The sequence below is a fragment of the Puma concolor genome, chromosome E1 (genome assembly GCF_028749965.1).
Source record: "Puma concolor isolate L17-30 chromosome E1, mPumCon1.1.hap2, whole genome shotgun sequence".
Lineage (NCBI taxonomy): Eukaryota > Metazoa > Chordata > Mammalia > Carnivora > Felidae > Puma > Puma concolor.
Genome location: NC_141680.1, coordinates 8,178,187 through 8,200,259, shown reverse-complemented (window position 1 = coordinate 8,200,259; position 22,073 = coordinate 8,178,187). Strand labels below are relative to the sequence as shown.

The following is a 22,073-nucleotide window of genomic DNA, read 5'->3' as shown; positions in this document are numbered from 1 at the left end:
GGGCACCCTAAACCAGAAGTCTCTAGTGAACATGTCCTTTGGCAAGGAGGTCCCTCCTTGAATGGCGTGGTCCCCAAATGGGGTTTACATCCACATCTCCCGGGAGATGATTTAACCTCCAGAACAGAGCACAGACGCTCAGTGTTAAGTAGACAGCAGAGTGAGTCCAGGAGCGAGAACACAGGTTGGGATAAAGGTTACAAAAAAGGACGAGCAGCAGATCGGGAGCTGAAGGCAAAGAAGAGAAAAAAGGGCCTGGCTCAGGCCAGAGAGTGTGCCCTGTCCCCTCTCCCCTCCTCTGCTCTGGGGGCCCAGCCTGCCCGGGCCCACAAATCGTACTACAAGCCAGAGCGTAAGACTCTCATGTGAGTACAGACAATGGCTGCCTGGAGACTTACGCCCAAAAGCAAATGCCACGGTGACTCCAGGCTCGGGCACAGCAGTTGCAGGTGCACGTGAAGGGACCTTTCACCCACGTGCAACAGGGAAAGGACAGCTTCTCATTTAGGTCCATTTAGCCATACCTGCGTGCACGTGGCAACTACCAAGAAGGGCATCTTTAGAATACACGAAACTCCTTCCACGATACTCAAAATAGCTCCGGTCCTTGAGGAGGATTCTTCGTTCTTTACCGATGTCACACTGTCAATCACAAAGCTTCGTGGACGGTCCCGTGTCTGAGACCAAGTGTCACCTTGCTTTCTGCACAACTCAAAAGCTCTGGAGAGAGGTTAGGTGACTCCTCGCCTATCACCTGGGTGTGGTGACAAGCCAGGACCGGAAGAAAAGTCTGGAACACCCAGGCTACTTCTCAACTGAACCACCAGCAAGAAAGCTTGATGGTGGCCGTGGGAGGAGTGGAGGGAATAGAAACCACAGGGCTTGCCCTCTCGAAACGAACTAAGTAAGTTTTTTTACATCCATGGAGCCAATCATTTGACATCATCCTTGATTCTGTGTTAAGGCCTTGAACCTTTAACCAAAAGCAGACTAAACAACTATGGTCGTTAAAAGAGCTTAGAAAATCCACAGTAACTTTCTCAATACACAATTAGTAAACTCTAGAGTCACCAGTATGGCTTTAGCTATCTCTAAACATCCACATCAACATTTTGTATTGTGTTTTATCAGCAGCTAAAAACAAACAAAGCATTTCCACCCCAGTGGGCGAGACGGCACCGCAATCACTGAACTGTCAAAAGAAAAACTGCAGAAAGAAAATTCGCTTTGCTGAAAACCAGAAAGGGTGCGTAGCTCCGTGAAGGCAAAACTGATCGTTCAGAGGAGAAAGTCTCCTGTTTTTCTTTTCATCTGCCTCAGAGCTTGACTGAGTGACGGACGACAGAGGAAGACCATCAAATTTCTGACGGGTAAGTAGAGAAGAGGTGGAAGGCGGTTTGCAAAAAAATTGCCCAAGGGACTATGTCTCAGTGAGACAGAAGAGTGACTCAATTTACCAAGTAGAAAGACTGCCTGATGTAAAGATGTATGAACCGTAAATGGTACAGCACGTTACAAAGTGATAGGGACTATTATTACCGTTACAGAGGAGGAAATCTGCATTTGATAACACATTTCTGCCAAAACATCAAACCCTAACAAAGAAAGTGTTTATACCTGCTTTGTCAAGGCAATTAATTTAAAGAAAAGAGAGAGGCAGAAGGGATTGATAAACTGTACAAGTAAAATTGACCACAGCAATATTCTCATACAGAACGGCCACAACTGTAATTAAGCTTTTCATTGATTTCCTGGGATTCATTACGTGGAATCATTTTGCAACACCAGGATCTCATTAGAAGTGGGTGTAATATATTCTTTCATTAATAACACTTGAAATTATATTTTATTTGGTAATCTCCTATTCTGCCCCTTCACATGTAAACATGAAATCAATGCTGCCAACGAAGCATGACCCATCCAACAGAGGCCCAGAGGCGCTAGACTCTGGGCCCTGACGTCTCTGGGAGGAAGTCAAGGAAGAGTCATAGTCCCGCTCCTGCTGGAGCCTGGCCCACCCTCCTGGGTGGGCGTCCGGCCGGTGATGCGCAAGCATCCTGTGCAGAGAGAGTCAGCGGCAGCCTGTGCAGGTGCCTACGGAACAGCAGTCCCGCCTACCAGGCCCAGCTCTGCCCAGCTGCAGGTCCACCCCCGTCTCTTCCAAACCAGAAAGCCCGGTCTAAGATCTGCCGGGGCCGCCTTCTTCCACAGCCCGTCGTTAACAGGAGTCCACAAATACGGGCTCGTCTGCCAGCCTTCCCTGGGGAGAACTGTGTAATACAGGTTTGTCCGGAAACAGGTGCAAGTCCGCAGGCCCCCCGGGGCTGGAAGGAGCAGAAGTCCCCGAGGTGAACGGCCCAGGAGGGCCACGTGGCAGAGAACGGCAGGCCGCCTGGAGGAGCAGGACAGTCCCGGCGGATGGCTGCAAGGAAAACGGGGTCCTCGGTCCCAGGCAGCCAGAGAAATGAACTCAGCGAGCCTGGAAGAGGACCCCAGGTGAGAACCACAGCCCCGACCCCCACGCTGACTTCAGCTTGTGCGATCCCGAGCGGAGGATCCGGCCCGGCCGGGCCCGGAAATAACTGCGCGCTGTCTTAAAGCACCAAGTTGTGCTAACTTGTTGTGTAGTAAAAGAAGACCAGCATGCACTGGAATGAGGGGGCGTTTAGGTAAGGCCAGTCCACGGACCACACGGAGGACCGACCGGTGTGGAGGAAAACCCACTCAGGGCACCACGTAAAGGCCGCTGGGTGGGAAGGGGTGAGGCCTGGGGGGAGGGCGACGGTAGAGGGGTGGACGAGGGGTTTGAAGGCACTGGCAGAGGCCTTCAGCACCCAACACACGGAAGTGGTTACAGCAAAGGAGCGAACTCAGAGGACAACAAGACCTTACTGTTAAGGGAACAGTCACAGAACTGTCAAAGGGAACTCAGGGCCAACAAGTGTAATCTCGGCCCCGATGCGAGAACCCCGCGACCACGTTTTTGGACGGATGCTACCTCCGGATCTGGGGACCCTGGGAACCCCTTCTGCATGGAAGAGCTCTAGCTGACTTGGTTCTCTCTCAGACCAGGTCCAGTCAGCTTCCTCGAAACACCTCCCTACGGATGTGACTTTGTCTTCCCAAGCGACCGGGAGGGAAGTACCTCTCACTCCTTCAATCGTCAAGCGCAGCTCTCCCACTGTCTGGGTCTCCCCACGGGAAGTGTCCCTAGGGACCAACCGCGCTTGACTTCCACACTCCTGTCCACGCCATGTGACGCCTTCAAGAGACACGCTAGGTTCACTATGACAAAAGCACGTGGCACAACATCGGGCAAATAAGGGGTTAATGAGCGGTGCTCTTGCTAATTGTTGAGATGTGGTTCCCAGAATCCTAGATGAAACAGGTCTCTGGCCACTGAGCTTAGACTTCACATTTCAAAGGGGTGCCCTTAGGAACTTCGAGAAAGGATACAACACTGCCTTACAAGCTCCTTGTGCCTCGAGGGTTGTAACCCAAGGTACCACTGCCTCACTCTTGAGACTGGAGAGCAGTCCCTCCATAAATGTGGGTAAAAGATGACAATGACAGAAACACAAAACTTACATTTGTGGAGCACTTTACAGTGTCAGAGTGCTTTGACTCGTACTTAAATCTCAGAAGCACTAACCTTCAAAAAAAAGTAGGGTGTGGAGAACTCCGGGATATGGGAAGAGTGCATGAGAACTTTCACTTGTATTTGACTTATTTTACTTTATTATTTTTTAATGTTTATTTTTACTTCTGAGAGAGAGAGAGAGAAAGACAGAGCATGAGTGGGGGAGGGGCAGAGAAAGAGGGAGACACAGAATCTGAAGCAGGCTCCAGGCTCCTAGCTGTCTGCACAGAGCCTGATGAGGGGCTCAAACTTGCGAACTGCAAAATCATGACCTGAGCTGAAGTCGGATGCTTAACCGACTGAGCCACCCAGGCACCTCTGACTTTACTTATTTTAAAACACACATTTCGCATATCTTAAAATTAATACAGTGCGATGGTATAAGAGTACATGAGTTTTATTTACAAATAGCTATACATTTTTCTGTTCTATATGACATTTATGTGCAATAGCATAAATACTATTATAAATGTATGTACGTGCACATAAATACATGTATCTGCACTTAAAACTTTTTTACTGTATATGCACTTAAAATACATGACTAACAAACTGCATAGACCCTACTCTAAAAAAACAGCAAGGCAGGGGGCGCCTGGGTGACTCAGTCGGTTAAGCGGCCGACTTCGGCTCAGGTCGTGATCTCACGGTTCGTGAGTTCGAGCCCCGCGTCGCGCTCTGTGCTGACAGCTCAGAGCCTGGAGCCTGCTTCGGATTCTGTGTCTCCCTCTCTCTCTGCCCCTCCCCCACTCATGCTCTGTCTTTCTCGGTCTCAGAAATAAATAAACATTAAAAAACTTTTTTTTAAAAACAGCAAGGCAAGCATGGTAGGTATTTACGTCTGGTTTTATATACGGAGATACACATCAGTGGGAGTGAGCTCAATGAAGGGTCTGATCAAGACAGTCATACGGTTTTTGCACAATAGTCGGCTCTCTGCTTTACGGGGTATTCTTTGACAAGTACGACAAAGACTGCTTTCCAGAAGGAGAAAATTCAACCAAACGAAGGGACACGCGTGCACGCACTCACACCCCCTCTCCCCCCACATCCGCCTAACTGATTACAGAATCACAAACCAGCCCGGGAAAGCTCAGACAACACTGTATGCCTGCCTACACGCCACGATGCTGTTTCTTCCACTACAGGTTTTAAGGGCACTGTGATGAGTCACAGGGGAGGGAGCCCAGTCTGGAAGGTGGGGAGGAGCCTCCCTGCTTACGTGACACGGGGCGCTTGCTCTGTCACCATAAACTGAGGTTCTGTCAGACTCGGAGTGGGAGTCTGGCCACGGTGTCCAGCTCTGATCTCACAGCGTACTTTCCAGTGCAGCGTTGAACCACGTAAGGCCTTCGCCCTCGCCCGTACGCAAGAGCTTTTCTTGGAGAAGCAGTTTATCGAGAATTATTTTTTTTTTAAAGGCTCAATACTTTGAGAACTATCGGTCTCTGAGCATAAGCACAACACAGGCACTTGGACTTCCTTTCTGAGATCGTCAGTTAAAAATAACTACAAAGAGGGGCGTCTGGGTGGCTCAGTTGGTTGAGCGTCGGACTTCGGCTCAGGTCACGATCTCACGGCTTGTGGGTTCGAGCCCCGCATCAGACTCTGTACTGACAGCTAGGAGCCTGGAGCCCGCTTCGGATTCTGTGTCTCCCTCTCTCTCTGCCTCTTGACAATAAATAAATGTTTAAAAAAAAAAAAAAAAAAGCTTTAAAAAAAAACTAGAGTGGCGCCTGGTTGGCTCAGTCGGTTGAGCGTCCGACTTCAGCTCAGGTCACGATCTCACGGTTCGTGAGTTCGAGCCCCGCGTCAGGCTCTGGGCTGATGGCTCAGAGCCTGGAGCCTGCTTCGGATTCTGTGTCTCCCTCTGTCTCTGCCCCTCCCCCATTCATCCTCTGTCTCTCTCTGTCTCAAAAATAAATAAACATTAAAAAAAATTAAAAAAAATAAAAAAATAAAAAAAAACTAGAAAGATTGTATCAGAAAAACTGTCACCTACATCCTGATTTTATCTCTTTTTTTTTTTCTTTTTTTTTTTTTTTTTTTTTAAAATTTTTTTTTTTCAACATTTATTTATTTTTGGGACAGAGAGAGACAGAGCATGAACGGGGGAGGGGCAGAGAGAGAGGGAGACACAGAATCGGAAACAGGCTCCAGGCTCTGAGCCATCAGCCCAGAGCCCGACGCGGGGCTCGAACTCGCGGACCGCGAGATCGTGACCTGGCTGAAGTCGGACGCTTAACCGACTGCGCCACCCAGGCGCCCCCTGATTTTATCTCTTTTAATACTCCCCCCGCTTTTTGTTTTAGCATGAGCTCCTAAAGAAATAAGTGAAAAACAAAATTCCAATAAATCAACTTGAGTAATTATTAACTCTGGCAAAAGATTTGGTCAAAAGATTAAAACCCCTGGCTAAACGAGAGTTTGAGATTCTCTACAGATTTCAAATTATCCTTGTGATCTATTATATCTCATGACCCCTGATAGCGGATAGAGCGCAATACTGTAATCTGAGTCCTACAAACCTGAGACGTAGTCTCCTTAAAGCTCTCGTGTGTACTAAGTGTATAGGGAATAGGCAGTTAATGAATCTGTCTGTGGTTTTGCTTACGTGTGTGTCCAAACAATGGAATCAGTTTTGTTACCTGATCTCAAAGTTCAAAACGGCAGAACTTAATTAAGAGGCAGGAATTAAGTCTTTTCTGATTCTAAAATGAGCATGTCGTTTTTGCTTAATAGCTGTACTTAAAGATTTCCTCCTCTCTCTTCATTTCTATTAACAGCTTAAGCTTCAAATAGCTCAGTTTCTAAGGAAAGTGAGCTTTTTAGGCTTCAAGGCTCTGCAGCGGGTCTGTGAACTCTGTGAATGTCCTGACCTAGTCATCTTACTTACCTTACATAACGCGCATATCAAAGAAGGTGGTAATTCTGGTGATCACTGTTCACTTCACTTCGGAGCAAAAGTCACCTGATGAGTGACAGGGTACTTTTTTCCTCAGCCACATTAAAGGATATCAATCAGGGGTACCTGATTACAAACCATAACCACTTCTGGTTAAACGATAAGGCTTTTTATAGGGATTTTTAATAACACAGCTGCAAAATGAAGAACTTTCGGGGCCTTCCTGTTTTCCTCTTTTCTTTTTTTTCATATACTTAATGACCAAAGCTGGTCAAAAAAATAAATAAATAAAACCCTAGGACCAAATTAAAACTCATACTTCAAACTGATGGAGCACCACTGTTACCAAAATGAAACATTTAAGTATGGTCCCTGGGGGCAATTCACCAGGAAGCATTTGGTCTGCATTTACAGTTAGCATTCAGAAAAGGGAAATGAAATTATCTATCAAGTCTGCTTCAAAAACCAAATAAAACCTGTTTATATCTAAGTTAATAATGCAACACATTTGAATGAGATCCTAGGATTATTCTTTCAATTAGTTTTTCCTTGAACCACCTAAGCTTTTCCACTTTGCAAGCACCCTATTTCTCGTGTTTTTTCCCCTTCCAATAAAGAAATATTTCTTCTCAATATACTTAATAAACAACACTTTACAACCTCCGTAATTAACTAAAAACCTTTTCCATAAAACTAATGTGCATTAAACTTTTAAGAAGTGGAAATCTGTGCTTAGTCAGTTAAGTGTCCGACTTGAGCTCAGGTCATGATCTCACGGTTTGTGAGTTCGAGCCCTGCGTCCAGCTCTATGCTGACAGCTCAGAGCCTAGAGCCTGCTTCGGATTCTGTGCCTCCCTCTCTCTGTGCCCCTCCCCCAACTTGCGCTCTGTCTCCTTCTCAAAGATAAACAAACATTTAAAAAAAAAAAAAAGAGGTGGCAATCTGTCTTCTGCACAATGAGTTGGCAAGAAGGGATTGTCAGCTAAGCGGTTTTCACTAAAATAATGAAGCTTTTTCTCAGTTTCATCTCAAAATTGTTAAGTGTTGCTATCCAGACAGCATTTTATGATAAACATTTAAAATAAAGAATTAAGGGGCGCCTGGGTGGTTCAGTTGGTTGAGCTTCCGACTTCGGCTCAGGTCATGATCTCGCGGTCCGGGAGTTCAAGCCCCGCATCAGGCTCTGTGCAGACAGCTCAGAGCCTGGACCCTGCTCTGGATTCTGTCTCCTCTCTCTGCCCCTCCCCCACTCACGCTCTGTTCTCTCAAAAATGAATAAACATTAAAAAAAATTTTTTAAATAAAGAATTAAGATTACATGTCCATCTAAGGTATAATTCTGATTTTGACAGTATTTAGTATTTATCTACATTTGAGTATTTTTTGCCACACATATGTAGCAGGTCAATAAAATGGGCCTGCTCATGTGTTCTTTGCATCTGGACCTAAATGCATACGTATATAAATGCATCATGATTTTCTCTTGCACTGAAAATTTTCATTTACTCCTAGTGATTAGACAGTTATGCACTAATGCTGGCTGTGTCATTATTCTAGAGCGTTCGAGACAACTTTCTAGCACAAAGAATCTTTTAGAAATACTTTTAAGATGGCCAAGAAATGGAAGCATTCTCTTACTGAATGCTGCTGTCCCTTTAAGTGAAACTGACAATCAATCACCATTTGCCAACTCTAAGAGATGATTCATTGATAATCTTTATGTTCACTACTTATCTGAAAGAAATAAAAAGAGGTCTCTTAGCTGGGGGCTAGATTAAAGCACAGCTGAGTCCTCAAGGGCCTCCGGGAGTTGGAAGGGGTACAGCTTTCACAAACTCGATGAACTTCCTGGGTTAACGCAGTGGGGCTACCCTCCATTCCCAGTTACACGGAGTACAAAATACGGCAGCAGATTGAAAACTTCAGCACAGCTTGGCAAAGGTGAAAGCGACACTGTAAAAAAGCACAAAGGAACCACAAGGCACAGGGGCCTGAAGTCCTCTGCTTCAGGTACAATCCTTTTCAGTCACCACGAAGCATTCAACTACTACAGTACGGGAGAATCATCGACTGTTTGTAATTAATAGGCTAAACTGTTCCAAATCCTGTGGATGATGGCAACAGGGTCCATTGTACTTTCTTTCCCCCACAACAGGCATCACAACAGTGTCCTGGTTAGTGCTTCCGAGGGGGGTGAAGTCAAGGACGCTGTGAAGAACAAGGAGGGGGGGGCGGGTCCTAAGCTAGAAGGCTTCCCAGGCTGATGTCAAAGCTGAAGGCAGAAGGGTAAGGAGGAAGGAGTTAACCTGGTGAACAGGGAAGAGGGTGAGGTTGGAAGCGTTGGAAGCAGAAGAACAAGCACAGGGTGAGAGAATGTTCTAGATAAACACCCACTCCCCCACCTAAGGGCCAAAAAAATCGCAAAGGGTAAATACAGATAAAAATGCACCCTGTACTCTCTTACTCTTGATATGTTAGCATTGCTCTTTTCCTTCTTTGCCTCCCAAATTCACTCCCCCTCCCTTCTTGGGATCCACAAAATAAAGCTCTGGGGCAAACACTTTTTTAGTACTGAAAGAGGTAACCCTGGAGCATTCTTTTAAAACTTGCTTTCGTGTTTCATGCCTTAATCTCAATAAATAAGATGCTAGAATACTTTGCTTTGAACTAGAAACCAAGCCCTTGGTAAGAGCCCAAAGTGATAACCAGGCCCCTGGGCAAGTCTGACCTGCAGGGATGAGAAGCAAGGGCTTGGTTCCTCCCTAGAGATTCAGAGGACACACCCTCCCGGGCGGAGGGAGATCTGTGTGGACTTGCAGGACCAACAGGACTCCCAGGTATCACACTGATGGAGCTGTCCAGTGACCAGAGGTTGCGGGGGAAAGGAAAGGAGGACAGGGGAGAAAAGGCAGTGACAGGAGCGAATTCAGATGAACCGGGGTAGCGGGAAGTCTCCTGATGAGAACAAAACCTTCGTTTCTGTTAGAAATGGGAAGCCAGGTAGTTTGCTGATAGCCAGCATCAGGGGTAGGGGAGAGGGCACTGAATGGGTTCTCCAGAGAGGAAGAGTTTCTCAAAGTGGGATCTGGGGACTATCAATAACCAGATGGGCTATTAAGATACAGATTCCCGGGGCGCCTGGGTGGCTCAGTCGGTTAAGCGTCCGACTTCAGCTCAGGTCACTATCTCACAGTCCTTGAGTTCGAGCCCCACGTCGGGCTCTGGGCTGATGGCCCAGAGCCTGGAGCCTGCTTCCGATTCTGTGTCTCCTTCTCTCTCTGCTCCTCCCCTGTTCATGCTCTGTCTCTGTCTCAAAAATAAATAAACGTTATAAAAAAAAAAAAAAAAAAAAAAAGATACAGATTCCCTTCCTACAGATTGCCTTGATGGTTACAGCTTTGTAGTACAGCTTGAAGCCTGGGATTGTGATGCCTCCAGTATTGGTTTTCTTTATCAACGTTCCTTTGGCTATTTGGGGGTCTTCTCTGGTTCTATACAAATTTTAGGACTGTTTGTTCTAGCTCCGTGAAGAATGCTGAAAGTGGCTAAAATTAACAACTCAGGAAACAACAGATCTTGGCGAGGATGCGGAGAAAGAGGAACCCTTCTGGACTATTGGTGGGATTGAAAACTGGTGCAGCCACTCTGGAAAACAGTATGAAGGTTCCTCAAAAAGTTAAAAATAGAACCACCCTACGATCCAGCAATTGCACTGCTAGGTATTTATCCAAGGGACAGAAAAACGCTGATTTGAAGGGGCACATGCACCCCAATGTTTATAGCAGTGCTATCGACAATAGCCAAAGTATGGAAAGAGCCCAAATGTCCATCAATGGATGAATGGATAAAGAAGATGTGGTATGCATATATATACATATTATAGTCTATATATATGGGTATATAGAATGGAATATTGCTCAGCAATGAAAAAGAATGAAATCTTGCATTTGCAGCAACGTGGACGGAACTGGAGGGTATTATGCTAAGCGAAGTAAGTCAGCCAGAGAAAAACAGATATCATATGACTTCACTCACGTGTGGAATTTAAGATACAAAACAGATGAACATAGGGGAAGGGAAGAAAACATAAGAAAAAAAGAGAGAGGGAAATAAACCATAAGAGACGCTTAAATACAGAGAAGTGAGGGTTGCTGGAGGGGGGGCAGGGGAAAGGCTAAAAGGGTGATGAGTAGGAAGGAGGGCACTTGTTGGGAGGAGCACTGAGTATCATATGTAAGGGATGAATCACTGGGTTCTACTCCTGAAACCAATATGAATTTAAGTAAATAAATTTTAAAAACAGAAGATGACGGGGAAAAAGTGCTGGGCATATCAGCAAACAGCCACACCCACAACAGGAAAAGGGAATGTCCAGCTGGTGAACCAGCCTTCACCTAAACACACTACATTCGAGGTGCACCCGTGTGGCGTAGTCCCAGGGAGGACTCAGTGGTGGTGTTCTGTCTTCTTCGGAAAAGCAGACAGCGGAGAGACGGGTGGCCTGACGTCCTCCTCCTAGAAGAGGATGCATCGCATAATGAGGCAGCCTGGGGGGCACTCTGAGGACACGGTGGAGGTGGCTACCGACAGCTGACTGGGCTGGACAGACAGAAGGAGGAGGCCACGCTTCACAAGCTCCCTTGCAGCCGGAGGTAGCCAAGTTGTACAGTCCTGGCCAGCGAGACGCAAGGAGAAGCCCCAAGTCCAGAGCTTTCCTTCCCAGATATAAAGGCAGAGTCTCGTAAGGTTTCTGCCTTCCTACGATGTCCCCCTTCTCATTGTGGCCCCGGAGGAGTGGCAGTCACCTTGCACTCCTGAGAACAAAAGCCACAGGTGAAAAATGGCAGCCGAGGGGAGGAGCCAGGTATGTTGACAACTTCCCATAGCACAAGCTCTGGACTTCATCATTCCAGACGCCTCGAAACCAGAGAAAATAAACCCTTTATTTGAGTCACCGTTCTTCAAGTCTTCGGTTGCGTGCAGCTGAGCCCGTCCGCAACTTCGTTTACTTCTTCCTCTCTCTCCTCTTCAAACTTGCCGGTAGTTTTTGCAAATGGTTATTAGCCTCACGAAATGTGTCTTCACGTTCCTCTGGCATCAACCATGGTAGCATCTTATACTTGCAATCAATTTCATCAACATTGAACTGATTTAAAGCAATTAAATCATCTGAAAACAGAAGAGCCTAGATACATCTGTTTGTCATCTAACTTAGAACATAGGCGAAGGCATCCTCATGGCCCACCCTTACCAGAAACCAACGGAAATGAAGGCATAAAAATAAAAACCAGAGAAAGACCTGCATCGGCAATAAATCAGGTAGAGAGGATATACCAAAACCCTCAAGAAATGTTTGTCAAATATGGTGCAGGTGAAACTAAGTTGAAGACAGTTGCTTTATTGTTTGGTTGGTAAAAAAAACTGGGTACCTAAGTACCAACTAATAAGGGAACAGAGAAAGATGTGAAGGGAAGGCCATCTGATGGTACCCATTATGTCTTCCTAACGTGGAGAGGTAGAGAGCAAGGGGCAGAGGCAGGGGTGGACCATGGGCAGGATGGGCCCATTCCATGAAAAGTCCCTTCCCCATCCCAGCAGGACCATTTGAGGCAAGAAAAGTGGTCTTGACACCAAAAAGGAAGCAGGGCCTTGCCGCGACATACTTCTGAGACAAGGCACAAACGTTTCAGAGCATCGGTCTGATGTAGCATGACACCCCCTAACACTATGTCCTGGCACAGGGGGTACTCTTCAGCCCGGCAGGCAGCAAGCACCCAAAAAAAGGCTGGGGACGGTTGAGGGAAAGGGCAGACTGCCACTAAAAACCAGACTTGGGAAGCAAGATACCAGCGCTGTGATTTCAAAAACACAGTGGAAACGACTTTCAGGGAAAATGTTCCCTTGCTGGTAGCTTGTTCCCTCTGCATCTCCTCAGGCCACAGCAACCATTAAATACAAATTTAAAAACTCCAGGAGCGCCTGGGTGGCTCAGTCGGTTAAGCATCCAACTTCGGCTCAGGTCACGATCTCACGTTTCATGGGTTCGATCCCCGCAGTTGGGCTCTGTGCTAACAGCTCGGAGTCTGGAGCCTGCTTCGGATTTTGTGTCTCCCTCTCTCTGCCCCTCCCCTCGCTCAAGTTCTGTCTCTGTCTGTCTCTCTCTCATAAATAATAAACATTAAAAAAACAAAAACCTCCAGAGCCATTCTTCACCCATCAAATAGGTCGAGTTTAGTTGAAAAAGCATATTTTGGGGGCACTGGGGTGGCTCCGTTCGTTAGGCATCTGACTCTTGATTTCCGCTCAGGTCATGATCTCATGGTTCGTGGGTTCAAGCCCCACACAGGGCTCTGTGCTGACAGTGGGAGCCTGTTTGGGATTCTTTCTCTCCCTCCCTCTCTGCCCCTCCCGACACCCTCTCTCTCGAAATAAATAAATAAACTTTAAAAGAAGGAAAATAAGGGGCGCCTGGGTGGCTGAGCTTGTTGAACACCCGACTTCAGCTCCAATCATGGTCTCGCAGTTTGTGAGTTCAAGCCCCACACTGGGCTTGCTGCTGCCAGGGCAGAGCCGGCTTTCGATCCTCTGTCCCCTCCCTCCGCCACCCCTCTCCCACTCATGTTCCCTCTCATCCTCTCTCTCAAAAATGAGCAAACATTTTTAAAAAATTTTTAAAAATAATAAATTTAGGGGCGCCTGGGTGGCGCAGTCGGTTAAGCGTCCGATTTCAGCCAGGTCACGATCTCGCGGTCCGGGAGTTCGAGCCCCGCGTCGGGCTCTGGGCTGATGGCTCAGAGCCTGGAGCCTGTTTCCGATTCTGTGTCTCCCTGTCTCTCTGCCCCTCCCCCGTTCATGCTCTGTCTCTCTCTGTCCCAAAAATAAATAAAAAACGTTGAAAAAAAAAATTAAAAAAAAAAAAATAAATTTTAAAAATAAAATAAAAAATAAAAGTTAGTTACTAAGCATATAATTATTAAGGTGATTACGTGAAGATATAAATGAAAATTCAGGAATATAATCCTAGTCAATCAATATTTTTAGGCAAATGGGAAAGGCTGCTTACACAGAGCTGAAGACTGCAGTAAGTTGACTTTTAAAAACGACACAAGCAACGTAAAATGAAATTGCATCCTCCATTCTTGTTGCTTTTCTTTTAATAAGAGGCATTCTAGACTCCAGGGGGGAAAAATCCACACATTGATAGACTGTAGTTTGTATCAGTCCCGTCGACAGGATCACCTATTGGTTCTAACAATAGGTGTTAGATCTATTTTCGTGTTCTGGTCTCAGAAAGTAGGTTGTAGCTTTTCAGCACAGATGTTATTCGGGGGGGGGGGGGGGGGGGGAAGCCTGGCTTTTTATTGACCTATATTAAGTATAAACTCAGCTGAGTCACCAAAGCCTCTTGTGATCCTAACCCAAATAAAATCTCTTCAACCCAGTGTGGTCCTTGCAACAAACTCCAAAAACATATTGTAAATCGCTCAGCTGGCAAGAGGAACTCAAGGGAGACATATTATTACTTCTTTATAAATTCAGTCTTACTTCCTTTCATACAAAAAATAAGTAAATAAAAAACTAAAAAAAAAAAAAAAAAAAAAACGAAAACCTTTAAATGGTGCACCATTTACCAGCAAACATTTGGCTCAGATCCTGGCATAAGGGTCAAGGGATCCTACTGTCCTACAAACGAAATAGAAGTATGATCACTACGTGGCCCTTCACTTATTCTATAGTTAATTATCCTTGGTATATTACAGCTATAAACAAAGAGAGGCAAAGAAAGACTAGTTCTATAACGGTGATCGCTGACTTTCAGATATTTCTGTCTCAGCTATCATTAGCTATAAATGAATGGCCCAAGATGTTAAGAGTCCGAAATAAATCAATTGATAGATACCAGGGAGTTTCTTAAAGAAAAAAAAAAAAAAATCCTGCTGACTCTAAGACATGTGTGAATTCAAGTAATAAACTAAATGGGGAGGTGAAAGGTCAAAGAAGAGGGTAGGGGTCACCCAAAGGGTGCCGCCTCTTTAAATGGAATAAGCAGAAGGAAATGACTTTAATTCAATGAGCTCGCCCAGAAACCTGGGGCATGGAATACATAACATGATACGAGGGGAAATTTACTGCCCTGGGACTCCGCCATCTGTGGTTCCAGGGGACGCTGCTGCCCCCTTTCTCCTCGGTGCATCTTGCTTTTGCATCCGTCTCTTGTGTGGTCCAGATCCTGCCCCAGCTGGCTTTTCCTGCTGCCAGCGGTCGCCAGGGCCGCTCTGGCTCTCACGACGTGAGTGCTCCCCACATCCAGCCAGACCGCTGGCTCTGGGATCGCCACTCTTCCTGCACAACACCTACTTCACTTGCTCGAAGGGTGGTCCGGGACCACCTGCTTTGGATCATCTGGCATGCTTGTCAAAAATGCAGATCTCTGGGTCCTGTCCCAGGCCTGCAGGATCTGAATCCCCGGGGAACGCGGCCAGGAAGTGTCGTCTGAACACGTGGGCCGTGTATGCTCGTTAGCACGCTGACACGCTGACACGTGGGAACCGATGAGTCAACGCACGCTATATAACGCACTAGGTACTACTGAATGAGTAATTCAGTCATTGCTTTAGATTTCGGTCACTGGGTTTTAAATAGCAAACCCTACATCTGGAATGCCTATTCAGATATGCGACGCTGTGAGGTACGCAAAAGGAAGGGCGCACAGGGAGAGCCAGGATGAAGGAAAGAAGGTGTGGCCTCCCACCCAAAAGACTGACCCTAAACCAATCATCATGCTTTCCCATCCGTTCCTAAAGAAGTGAGCACTATGAAAATATACTTTAAGGAATTGTTTTAAATTAATCATTTCAAGTACCTCATTTAAGGCTCTAAGAGGAAATGCTAGTAATGATTTCCTGAGTTAGCAGTCAGTCAACACAGACTTCCTGATGGCCAAGTAAGACAGCTCTTTTTAGCCAGCCATCTTAGCAGACCTCTAGCATTTAAAAGTGTTGATGTCGGGGCGCTTGGGTGACTCAGTCACTTGAATGTCCGACTTTCAGTTCAGGTCATGATCTCATGGTTGGTGAGTTTGAGCCCCTCGTCAGGGTCTCTGCTGTCAGTGCAGAACCTGCTTCAGATCCTCTGTACCCCCCCCCCCCCGCCCCCGCTCTGCCCCTACCCTTGTGCGCATGCTCTCCCTCTCTCTCTCTCTCAAAAATAAACATTGAAAAGTGTTGATCTCTTTCTTGGGGCGCCTGGCTGGCTCAGTTGGGACAGCACACACCTCTTGATCTCAGGGTTGCGAGTTCAAGCCCCACGTTGGGAGTGGAGCCTACTTTAAAAAAAAAAAAAAGCGTTTGTCGCTTCCTCTATGAGCCGTGTCTTCTCTTGGCTTCTGTCACTAAGCCCTTTCCTGTTTCCCTTCCTCTGATTGTTTAGTTCCTTGCAGGCTCCGTTAACACACTCTACCCAATCCTTAAAAGGGGATGCACCCCAAACGTCCTTGGCTTTCTTCTCTGGTCAGGACGCGCTGCCCACCAACCACTGTCCTCACTGCCGCGGTTTCGTGGCCACTCCATGCTGTGGACCCTTCAGTCTTGCAGCCCCGCGTCCTAACCGGGCTCCCGTCCTCCACAGCCACCTGTCCACTGAGGACATGCCAGTGGAGACTCAAAATCCACGACTGTAAACCTGAACTCACCCTCTTCCCCCTCCAACCTGTCTCTTCCTTCAGGATTCACACTCTCCGCTCCATATCACCGTGTATCCCTCCCAGAAAGGGGGCAGCTTTTCGAGAGCAGGGATGGCAAACTCACACTCAAATGCCCAGGTAACAAATTTACCTTTTACTTGAGAAAAAGGTAGAGCTCTTCTATGTAGTTTACAAATTTTGTCTCATTTAATACTCACGGCAACGCTCTGAAGTAGGTATCGTTATCTCTAGTTTACAGATCGGTAAATTGAGGCACGGGGTGTTGTAGTTTTGGTTTTGTTTTGTTTTTTAAATGGATCTTGCTCAATGTCGCTCAACTAGTAAGAGCCAAGATTCGGATGCAGGGACTCTGGCCCAGAGGTCAGTGCACTGTGCTCTCTCTGAGAGAACAGAGTTGGGTGAAGGAAAATACAGAGCACAGGGCCCAGAAAGCTGCAGAATGTTTGCTTTGAGGCAACCAAACTCTTCGCGGCTCTGCGTCTTAAACTTTTATTTTAGGTCTCCACAGCACTCCCCCACCTCTACATAAGGTTCTGTTCATTCTGTTTCTTCAGTCCCTCTCTCTCTCTCTCTCTCTCTCCCTCTGCCGAACCACAGCCTTAGTTCAGCCCAAATCACGTCTCAGTTGCCTGCCACTGATTTGTTGGCCACCATTCTTTTTTTTTTTTAAGTGTATTTATTTATTTTGAGAGAGAGAAAGAGAGAGAGAGAGAGAGAGAGAGAGAGAGAGAGAATCCCAAGCAGGCTCCACATTGCCAGTGCAGAGCCCAATGTGGGGGTTGATCTCAGGAACCGCGAGATCATGACCTGAGCCGAAGTCGGACACTTAACCGACTTGAGTCACCCAGGCGCCACTGTTGGCCATCATTCTTGCCTCTCACTGGCCTGTGCTCAATAGCCGTGGTCAGCAAGGTTTTTTCTCTAAAGGGCCTGATAGGAAAAGTTTCAGGTTTTCCAGGTCATAAGTTTTCTATCACAAATACATAGCTCTGCCAACACAGCATGATGTCAGCATAGAACAAATGGGTGTGGCTGTGTTCCAATAAAACTTTATTTACAAAAACAGGCAACTCTTGCTCAGTGATATCACTACCACAGTTCTCATAAACAATCTTACTCCTTATATGGAACTAAATTCGACATGGTCCCCAAACCTTAGAGAATATGGTAAAAATAGAAAAGTAAAGTACTGGGTAAAGTAAAACGTAAAGTAAAAAACATGAGTGAATGCTTTTATAACCACAGGGCAGAAAAAAATATCTAAGCATTAAAAAAAAAAACAAAAAAACTAATAAAGTTGAATACATAAAAGTTAAATATCTAAGTGGGGAAAAATCAAAACAACAAAACATCACAAAAAATGTCAGTAAGAAATGACTAAGGAGATAAGAAACAAAGAATAGACGAAAAAATACAAATGATCAAAATAGAGGAAAAGGTGTTAAATCCCATCAGGACGTAAGGTACGAAACTGAATACACACAAAAATCTTTTTCAGTTATCCTGTAGGCAAAACTGATAAAGACTGCTTTATGTACAAGCACAGAATACAGATGGAATCAGATGCCCACACGCTATTACAGGGCATATAAATTATTACTGTCCTTTGCAAGGAACCAACTGGTAGATTTATCAAAACTAAAAAGTTTGAAGCTAGCACTTACATTTCAAAACACTCATCCTACAAACAGACTCACACAAATTATCCAAAGACTTATGAACATAAAAATTAACCACAGGGGTGCCTGCGTGGCTCAGCTGAGCGTCCAATTCTGGATTTCCACTCAGAATCTCATGGTCCTGATCTCATGTCATGGTTCATGGGATCGAGCCCCACGTCAGGCTCTGCACTGACAGTGTGGAGCCTGCTTGGGATGCTCTCTTCCTCTCTCTCTATCCCTCCCCCTGCTCGCACGTGTGTATGCTCTGTCTCTCAAAATAAATAAACACTAAAAAAAAAGTTAGCGACAGATTTGCTTTTAATAGAAAAAACTGGAAACACCCTACATGTTTATTGGTAGAGGGTTAGTTAAGCAAATAATGGCAGTTCTGCATAATGGAATAGCAGGCAGCAATAAATACTTTGAGTGAAAGCTACAAAGCTAAGAGAAAGTGGCAAGTTGCAGAACTATGTGTATGTGTGTATGTGTGATGATCCTATTTCCATAAAATGTACGATAGGGCCGCCTGGGTGGCTAGTCGGTTAAGCATCCGACTTCAACTCTGGTCACGATCTCGCGATTCGTTGAGTTCGAGCCCCGTGTCAGGCTCTGTGCTGACAGCTCAGAGCCTGGAGCCTGCTTCGGATTCCGTGTCTCCCTGTCTCTCTGCCCCTTTCCTGCTTGCACTCTGTCTCTCTCTTTCAAAAATAAATAAACATTAAAACATGTTTTTTTAAATGTACAACCATACCTATCAGTTCAGATCTGCATACCTGTACATACACAGGAGGCTACATTTCAAGCAGGGGTTTTATCTAGAATGGACTAAAGGGTACTTTTTCTGTTTTAGATTCATGCTTCTGTATTATTTGAATTTCTGTTGTAATAAGCTTGTAATAACTGAGAAATAATTAAGCCACTTAAAAAAAACACGAGACAAAACACAAAGTGATTGTATGTTCCTCCAAAGAACTTTCCAGAACTTCCCGCAGCTGAGATACAGGAGCCAAACTCCTTAGCGTGAAATGCACGCCAGCATGGCAACATGGCCCTGCCTAACTCTTCAAACTTTCAGTGAGTGTCTCTTCTGAGTCACATACAATTGTACTGCATTCCTCATAACATCCCCAGTTTTCAGAATATTCCAGGATGTACCCAACTTCTTTGCCTTTGCAACGCCTTCTCCCTCTGTTTACAATCCTTGGCCTTCAGTATCTCTTAAACACCCTTTCACTTCAACCCCCTTCACAGGCAGAAACAATCCCTCCTCTGGGTCCCCCCTCTGCCTTAGGACACAGCTCCATTAACATTATAATACAGCACCCATTAATACAGATTTCTCTAAGCATGGGTACAGTAAAAATAACAGTATTAACAATTGCTAATTAAGTGCCTAAAAGGTGTTGGCCATGCTGGTCTCATTTAATCCTCATGATGAGGCTATAAAGTGAGTACCAGTCTCTCCATTTTACAGGTAAAGAAACTATGGCGTTCAGGGGCGCCTGGGTGGTGCAGTCGGTTAAGCGTCCGACTTCAGCCAGGTCACGATCTCGCGGTCCGGGAGTTCGAGCCCCACGTCAGGCTCTGGGCTGATGGCTCAGAGCCTGGAGCCTGTTTCCGATTCTGTGTCTCCCTCTCTCTCTGCCCCTCCCCCATTCATGCTCTGTCTCTCTCTGTCCCAAAAATAAATAAACGTTGAAAAAAAAATAAATTAAAAAAAATAATAAATAAACTATGGCGTTCCAAGGTGAAGTCAATTACCCATGGTCACAAAGGTCACCAAAAGTTCTGGGTTCGAAACGCAGATGCATCTGACCACCGTGGTTTTATTTTTATACATGTGCAGACCTACAAAATCTTCCCCACCAGACTATTAGCTTCTCTGTGAGGACAGATGTCCTGTATCTCTGTATCTTTAGCAGCTAGCGCAAAGGTACATGGCAGATGACCTGCAAATACCGAAGGAGAGGCAGGCTCTTAGTATTAGCACCATCGAGTTCCACCCCCTTGATGATGCAGGAGTCCCCACTCCAACTTCTCTCACACATGATCTGCTTCCGTGTGGATGGTTCCAAGGACGAGGACCGCCGCCTTTTGAGGCAGCCCGTTTCACACCCGATCGTTCTCCTGCGAGCTCTCCCTCACGCTGCTGGCATGTGCAGTCCCTCTGTTCTGCCCTCTCAACTGTAAATCAGCAGCACTGCTCCTTTAAATCAAAGGCGCTACAGACACTGGAAGACGCTGGATAGGTGTCTTCATTCTCCTTTCCCTCATCTGCTTTCTCCCTCCTCCCTTCTCTCTCCCAAGAAAAACCACCCCGTGCCCCAAGTGACAGGGTTTCCAGCCCCCCTCTTCCTTGCACTTGCCCTCCTCCAGACAACTTCAATTTGTTAATTTCCCTCCTACAATCAAGTCCTTATAAATGAGAAGCACTGTACGCAGAGAGCTACGTACTCAACAAGATGGCACGACGTCTGCCCGCAGACATCTTAGGGGAAATCTAACATACATTAAATAGACAAGCAGACGTCTACCTGTAATCATTTGGAAACTAACCTTCAAGGTGCTCCCATGCATCGGGCGTGCTGTTGGGTACTCTGAATGCACCATGTGATTTAACTCTGATGATCATGGTTCCTGCTCTACACGAAGAAGTCTCAACAAGGCTGAGAAACGGCCCAAAGTCTCAGTTGACTAGTAAATGACCTCGCCAGGATCTGAACTCCACTCTGCTGGACTCCAAAGCTATATTCCAAGTTTTGAGAAGGGAGACTCGGGCCAAGAGCAGGGAAGACAAGGCTTAATGGAAAAGCCTTGAAAGGTGCTAACTGGATACAAGAAGGGCAGGAGGAACGGGTATGGTGGGTGTAATGACCAGTTAACGGGCAGGACAGGGTGGGGGGAAAAAGTCTGCTTATGGGGAAGAGTTTCATCATTCCTGTCAGGTCTGGCAGAGCTGAGGCGGGAGGCCATATGGAAGGACTGCAGGCTCTTGGGTAGGATAGGAATACACGAGGGCAGTGTTTTAGGAAAGTGGGTCTGGCAGAAGAAGAGAGGCAGAGATCACAGCCAGGAGCTCCTGCAGTAACCGCAGACATCTTATGTTTTGGACCTCAGCTAGGGTGGCAGCTTCAGAAAATCGGATGAGAAATCTCATGGGCGTTACAAAAGACTCCTATGCTAACAGTTGGATGTCAGACTAGAGATGAAGGGAGATTGTGCAGCAAAGACTCAAGAACGATTCTAAGGTTTCCGGTCTGGGGGAAGCAAAGAATGCTGCTATTACTGCCAGAAATGGGACAGAGAGAGAGAGAGAGAGAGAGAGAGAGAGAGAGAGAGAGTGAGTGATTTGCAGGATGAGAGGGGGATACTGATGTGGGCACGTTCAGCGATGGTGCACACAATGCAAGAAGTTCTTGCTGGTGGCGGAGGTCAGTTCCGCTGCCTTCAGACTGGGAGGACGCATTTTTGGGGTGACATCCTCATGATCGCTTTCGGGAGTCATTCTTACCATGGCAGCACCGATACGCCACTTATATAAATGACAAAAGCAACCTTCGGTGAAACGTGATGATTCCTTGCTCAGCTTCTGGAAAGCACTAAGGCATGTTTGCGAGGAGGCCCCTGGCATCAGTCTCACTGTTTTAGAGCTACACTGGGTAAGTCTTATGGTGACTCTTCAGCTCTTCCCGTCAAACTCCCTACGCCTACTTTCCATCCCGCACCCCCCCCCCCACAAAAAAAAAGGATTTTCTTTAAGTGACCTCGGTCACTGAGGAAAGAAGTTTGCCTCCTTTCACCTTGGATTTCAGGCTCAACTCTCCTGAAACACACACACCACCACCACCTCGCTTTCCCTGGTTTTCTCTACTCTCAAAAGCCTCTCTGTCTCATCTGTTCGTTTCTCCATTTTGACTCCGTTAACATTACTTCCCACTTCTCTCCTCAAAGAGTACCTGGTTTAACTTTATGTTTCGCCCGTTATACTTCTCCCTATGCTCGTCCAAGAAGAGGAGAGACCGTGTCTTCAAGCTGCAGGATGACCCAGACCCCACCTTCTACACAGGGTTAGCCCACAATAAGCTACTTTTACGCTTAGCTACGAGACGGGATGCCAACAATGAAGCTTTGCCTGACTCACTGGTGGCTGTTGACAATCAACTG

General features: G+C 46.3%; 1 protein-coding gene across 1 annotated transcript in view; it reads right to left on the bottom strand.

The window, feature by feature from the left end:
* Nucleotides 1–22,073, bottom strand: part of COX10 (cytochrome c oxidase assembly factor heme A:farnesyltransferase COX10) — a 140,556-nt gene that overhangs the window by 109,985 nt on the left and 8,498 nt on the right. The window lies entirely within an intron of this gene.